The sequence below is a fragment of the Convolutriloba macropyga genome, chromosome 1 (genome assembly GCF_964194025.1).
Source record: "Convolutriloba macropyga chromosome 1, txConMacr16.3, whole genome shotgun sequence".
Classification (NCBI taxonomy): Eukaryota; Metazoa; Xenacoelomorpha; order Acoela; family Convolutidae; genus Convolutriloba; species Convolutriloba macropyga.
Window position 1 is genome coordinate 31,964,386 of NC_134468.1, and position 6,000 is coordinate 31,970,385.

The 6,000-nt window shown below is 33.1% G+C and overlaps 1 protein-coding gene across 1 annotated transcript in view; it reads left to right on the forward strand.

Annotated features, from left to right (window-relative positions):
• The window catches only part of LOC142337904 (uncharacterized), a 433,158-nt gene that overhangs the window by 190,364 nt on the left and 236,794 nt on the right, over positions 1 to 6,000 (forward strand). The gene's annotated exons all lie outside the window — the stretch shown is intronic.

Below are 6,000 nucleotides of genomic sequence, written 5' to 3' on the forward strand. Positions count from 1 at the left end.
GTATTGCAGAATTAAAATTCCTAGTTAAATAACGATTCTCACCCACACTTCATAGAATGTGTCGTAAATAGAAATAATTGTCTACCTGCAGAAATTCCGTACCTTAAATTACTAGAGCCTCCTGAAAAGCTATTAATTTGGTCAAAACGCAACGTCCATATGCCACTATCACTGATTAAAGACCAGTTCTTTAAAGAAAAACTTACTGATAAGAAAGCGTTTCTTTCAAAAGTAGAATATTTTATAACCTAAATAGGAAACCAAATTCGTTCTGTTCAGTTTCTTAAACTTATTGCTATAATACCTCTTGCACTTCTCTGTGTTATAACTGCTTGCTATTCAAAATATTTGATCTTTATTATATTTCTTGCATTATTAATCTTAACGTCTTTCACTGACGCCAGACCAATTGACAAGATGAGTATCTATGAAAACACAGCTCCTAACCTTCATGTTAACCACTTTGACTGCTCAAAAATGATCTCAAACCAGATGTATTCTCTCAACCAAGTAGCACCCTGCGAGATTCGTCCTGATAAACTTAGCACTAATCAAGCACGAGTCACTCTCTACCAAAGAAATTATAAAGTTAAACTAGAAGCAACTATGTGTAAAGCAACCCAACAGCAATTACGTTGGTTTTGCGATTCTTTTGACTCTAGCGGCATAGATGCCAGACATAATACTATTACTATTTCAGTTAAGCTTGATTCTCAGAAATGCAAACTTGCAAAGGAAAGAAAAAGATAAAGCTTCCCCTTCTTCTAATTCAGTAGAATTCGATTTTGACAAATCTTTATTCTCAAACTTTAACTCAGGCGATGTTGGAACTGGAAACAATGAATGTAACTCCCGAGGTCGGATTACACATTACACTTATGAAACATATATGCAAAAAGTTAGCCTGAATGTAAACCTTAGAGATGGCACAGTTAATAACTGGCAAAATATACCTCTACCGTGTCCTTTATCAACCGGAGTCTGCGATTCTACATCTACTGATCCATTTGCATACACTTGGGATGAACCCAATAATTGTCTTTTCACTATTATTCGCACTTTTGACGCTCAAATGATTAAAGCTAATGACAAATACTACATAGTAAAGGATCCTAAACTTACTTCAGCTCAGTCAGATTTCGACTTACAACCCTTTATGTTCCAAGTTTATAATAAACCACAATCTTTATGTAGTCATCCACGAATAGTATATCCTACGCCATATGATTCCCTATACATTAGTCTTCGTGACGGATTTGATATGAACACTGGAGAACCCATTCACAAATTTAAACCTGATACTGGTGCTATAACTCTGAAAAGAAAATTCTATTCCAGTGACAATAAAACAGTTGATATAACATATTCTCAAGTTTATGAAAATATTGATTTCGAAGCACATCTTGGAACAACAATTGACCATTTGCACTTTAATAATCTTCGGCAACTTCAAATTTCTACTCTAGAGCTATTAAGAAATGACTGTGAATTAGAGCGCTCAACTATTCTTAACACTTTAATGATTTCTCATGAAAATCCGCGTTTAGCTGGATATACCTTAACAAGAAACAGATCTATGTTTCTCAAAACAAATGGCAATGTTGCCTGGCTATATAATTGTCTTGAATTTCATTCACCCTTACAGATTCTTAATAAGTGCTATAATCGAATACCAATTCTTTATGAAGATGAAATACATTTCGTTGATCCGATTTCTAGACAAACTTTCACTGAAGCCGAAGAACAATTGTGCTCTGATAAACATTCAAACTTGTTTCAACTAGATGTTGACGATGACAATTCATGGGTTGATCTAACCCCACAAATAACGAAAGTAAGAGGACCTGCACTCTTCAAACCACACATAGTTATTCAACAAATTGCAAATGTTATTACTGCAAGTATTTATGCTTCTATTTACACATATAAAGAAATGATGGCCTTCTGGAATTCAATAACTTTCAACTCCAATATGAAAGGAGTTCTTAAGCACTTTACTAAGTCATTATTAGATAACAGAGAATCTTTTTCAAATATTTCAGGCACGAATTATTATAACTCTAGAACTATTTATCTAGATTCATTCATCTCACCGGACTTCTTTAATAATCAATTTGTTGAAACCTTTGGTAAAATACAATATATAATCGAGCGATGCGGAATATTCTTTGCCGCTTTCTTATTCATTAAGCTACTCATCGACATAGTCTTATGCTTAATTCGAGCAATGCAAATTAACAAAATTACAGATGCCTCTATTCACTTTGGTAAGGCACTCCTTGCTGCCAAATTTGACTTAATGTCAGTTCCAATTTTGACTTCTATCTATCAAGCAACTAATTCTGATAATAATAACGCTGATAAAAATAGAGAACGGACAATGCAAGTTCCAAAAACCGAAAATATTAATATTAGAGAACGAGTTATTCAAACTCCACCTTATGCAGAGAATATAGGCTTACAAGCTTCAGATTTGAGAATAAAAGTGGTTACCCAAACCTAAATGATGAGAATAATAAAGACGAAAATAGAAACGATCACAACGTTCCTACGTCTCCAGTATAGTAATAATTCCTCTATTACTTTAATACCATCAAACTATATGATGATAATACAGACTGACTTCAAAATTACTACTGATTTACTTTGAAAGAGAATACAAAAAAATTAGAAAAAGACAATACTAGCAAAATAACTTCAAAAAATATACTCTTAGAATAGAATAAGAGTAGAGAATACTTGATATTTCAGGAACTTTCTTCAAACCCTAACGAACTGATACCAGTCTTTCAGAAGGAACCTTCAAGTGGTTGGCCCAAATACAATACACAATCAACTTCTAAACCTCAATCTGGAGTTAAACAACTTGACAGACTAGTACAACCCACAACTCACGTTACCCCATCTACAACTTTTCTCTCAGCTATCAAGATTTCAGCAGTACAAACTCAAGCAACTAGTGCCAATTCATCAACGACGGTTACATCATCCAAGAAGAGAACTAAAACTGCAGATACAATTGCAAAGAAACAACCACGTAAACAATTCATTAGTGAGACATTCAGCCCAGCGACACCGCTAGAAGTAAATATACCCAAGACAAACAGTACGGTACCCAACGTCTTAGCACACACTACAACTACTCAATCGTTACGACCAAACTTTCTTAATCTTCATCATTACACAACTACCCCCTTGAAGGACCACCTACAAAAACAACATCAAGCTGAGATACAAGCTAAAACCCCCGGTTTTAGTGGACACCCGAACTACGATACAAATTTAATCTACCAGTTTCAACCCAACATCAATAGATTCAATCTCATTGGTTATTTGTCGAACAAAAATTCTTATCTACTAACTAATCACAACCTTCAAGGACAAACAATACAAGTCCCGTTTGATAATATTACAGCAAACCTCAATCCTCAGCTTGATACCTTCACCTATCAGGTACAGCAAAACTTTCTGACAGAAAGACAACGTTCTCAACAGCTTGAACAACGGATTACTGAGCTCCAACTAGAGATCGCAAATCTGAAGCATCAACTCCACATCCTCCGCTCATTACGTTGAGCACTCACGGAATGGAATAGATAATTTTGTGGTTGTTGATGTTCAGTACTTCCTTCATTACTTCTTCTTCTTTCTCCCGCGGTGAGGAAAATTATTCGTTAGATTAAACGCCTAATTATTAGTCATTTCGATTACCTTACTCTCTTTGATTCCATTACTTAGATCACGTAAAGTAATCCGCATTGAAACTATCTTCAATGATTACACTCAGCGCAATTAATGGTGAACAATGAGTCCATTCTTATCTTTAGATTGAAGATTTGATTTGTTCTCGCTTCTCTAAATAAAATCTATTCTTTACGTTTACCGATTTATCTTGCTTATAACATAATTCAATTGTTCCATCGAATTTCATAATTTATTTAATGTCTTACAATCTTTCAGTAGACGTTAATTACTTCAAAACCTATTGTGATCTCGCTGAATTCATTCAATCGAAAGTTATTAAAACTTCGATAACATTCTTAGTGGGAAATAATTTCTATACCCTATTGTCAGTTCATTGGACATTTGAGTTACAGGAGATTAACTTATTCTTGCAAGATAACAATTCCAATGAAATTGTAGTTTATTTCCATCAAGTTCCTGAGTACGATTTTTTTGAAATTCTAAAGCTTATTCATACAGAAGAAATTCTTAACATCAATAATCTAAACTTTCGACCGATCACTTATTTCAATTAATATGTTAGTCTTCAATATTTTGGTGATCACGGATATAGAAATGTTACAACCTTTCGTTAACAGGTTCGCATTCATCGCCATCCACCGTTTATAGTTTAAGTACTATTTGTATCTTCCTGTCAATTCCTTTCAAAGATTAATTGGTCTTCCATTCTCCTCATTGATACAAAAATTGAATCACTACATTATTCATAATGGACACATATTTTGAAGGAGGTGTTGATATCGAATGGTTTAAAGACTATTGTAAATTCTCTGATCATGTTGAATCCGCATGGGTTAACTTTTCTAAACAGATTATTTTTAACGATAAAGTTTTCAGAATCTCTGAACTATATTATTCTGAATTTCAATGCGAAGTTATTTTATTCCTTGAAGACTTTGAACAAAAAGAAATTGTTATTTATTTTGAACTAATGACAAAAAGCAAGATTAATTATTTCTTAAAGCTTATTCATAATGATCAACTAAGTCTAATTATTAATTCCCTAAACTATAGCTACAAAGCTTACTTCAATTGATATTATTCTTCAACCTTACTCAAAAAAAGATGAATTACGAAACTGAATTCTTTATTTGGGGAGTTATTTCAACAACACTAGCCCTTATGGTGTTGTGCGCAGTCATTTTAATTTCCCTATTCATTTACCTCGCTTGTCATTATAGACCATTAACTTAACCAGTATATTCTTCAACTTATATTATTCTATTATTCAACGTCAAATGTATTGACAGCACAATTTTATGGAAAAACTTCAAAAGGTCTATTATAACGGCCACCCAAAAAAAATGGATCTATTATTTTGTACAGCTTTGTATCTTAGGACATCGTCAACCCTTCTTCAAAAGAGAACTCAGAAACAAGAAGCTAAGATGAACTTTAGGACTTTAACCAAGAAATCTACCTCAGAAACTATAAATGCTTAATTATTATAAAATTAAGCTAAATAATATATTCGATTATGTAAAATTTGATGTTTTGATTCAATACTTATGGACCGGGATGGGATGTACTGAAGTGTGCTACACTCAGTAACACTATTTGATAATCTTAGTGCTATTTTGAGAATTTACGTTATAGTGCGTGAAGCACAAACTTGATTTGGACAAAGTCCATTTTAACGTGTGAACAAATTACTAAGTAGTTTTGAATAAGGTACTATTTTAAGATCATTAACTAAAACTGAGAACACTATGACGTGATATTATCACGCCACACAGATAACACCAAGTTAACCTTTGTAACTTTGTCGACACTGTTATCTCTATCCAATAGGATACTAGAGAACCACGTGTCCGCAAGTATAAAACAAGCTTGCACGCTCAACTACCAACACTTTTTTGGTCCCTGATAACTTCTGAATTAAAATCAAACTCCCGTATTGCCCCCTTGCTCAATCTCAGCTTACTTGAGATATTTTTCTAACTTAGAATATTTTGTGACTTGTTCTTAGCTAAGAACTCTCTAAGTCATAAAATATTAACTTAGCACAAAATTGGAAACAGGTAAGTTAAACTTAACTACTCTAAGTTATAATTTAACATCTCTTAAATTCTATCTAAGTTACAAGTTAACTTAGAATATTTAAACCTGTGCTAACTTGTGCTATCTCAGTCTTAATAACCTTAACTATTCTATCCCTTAATGCTCGGTTCATATTTGATGCTGTTTAACATAACTTATTAATTCATATTTGCATTTAACTTTCTGTAATACTTAACTATATACCAAGAGTAGAAC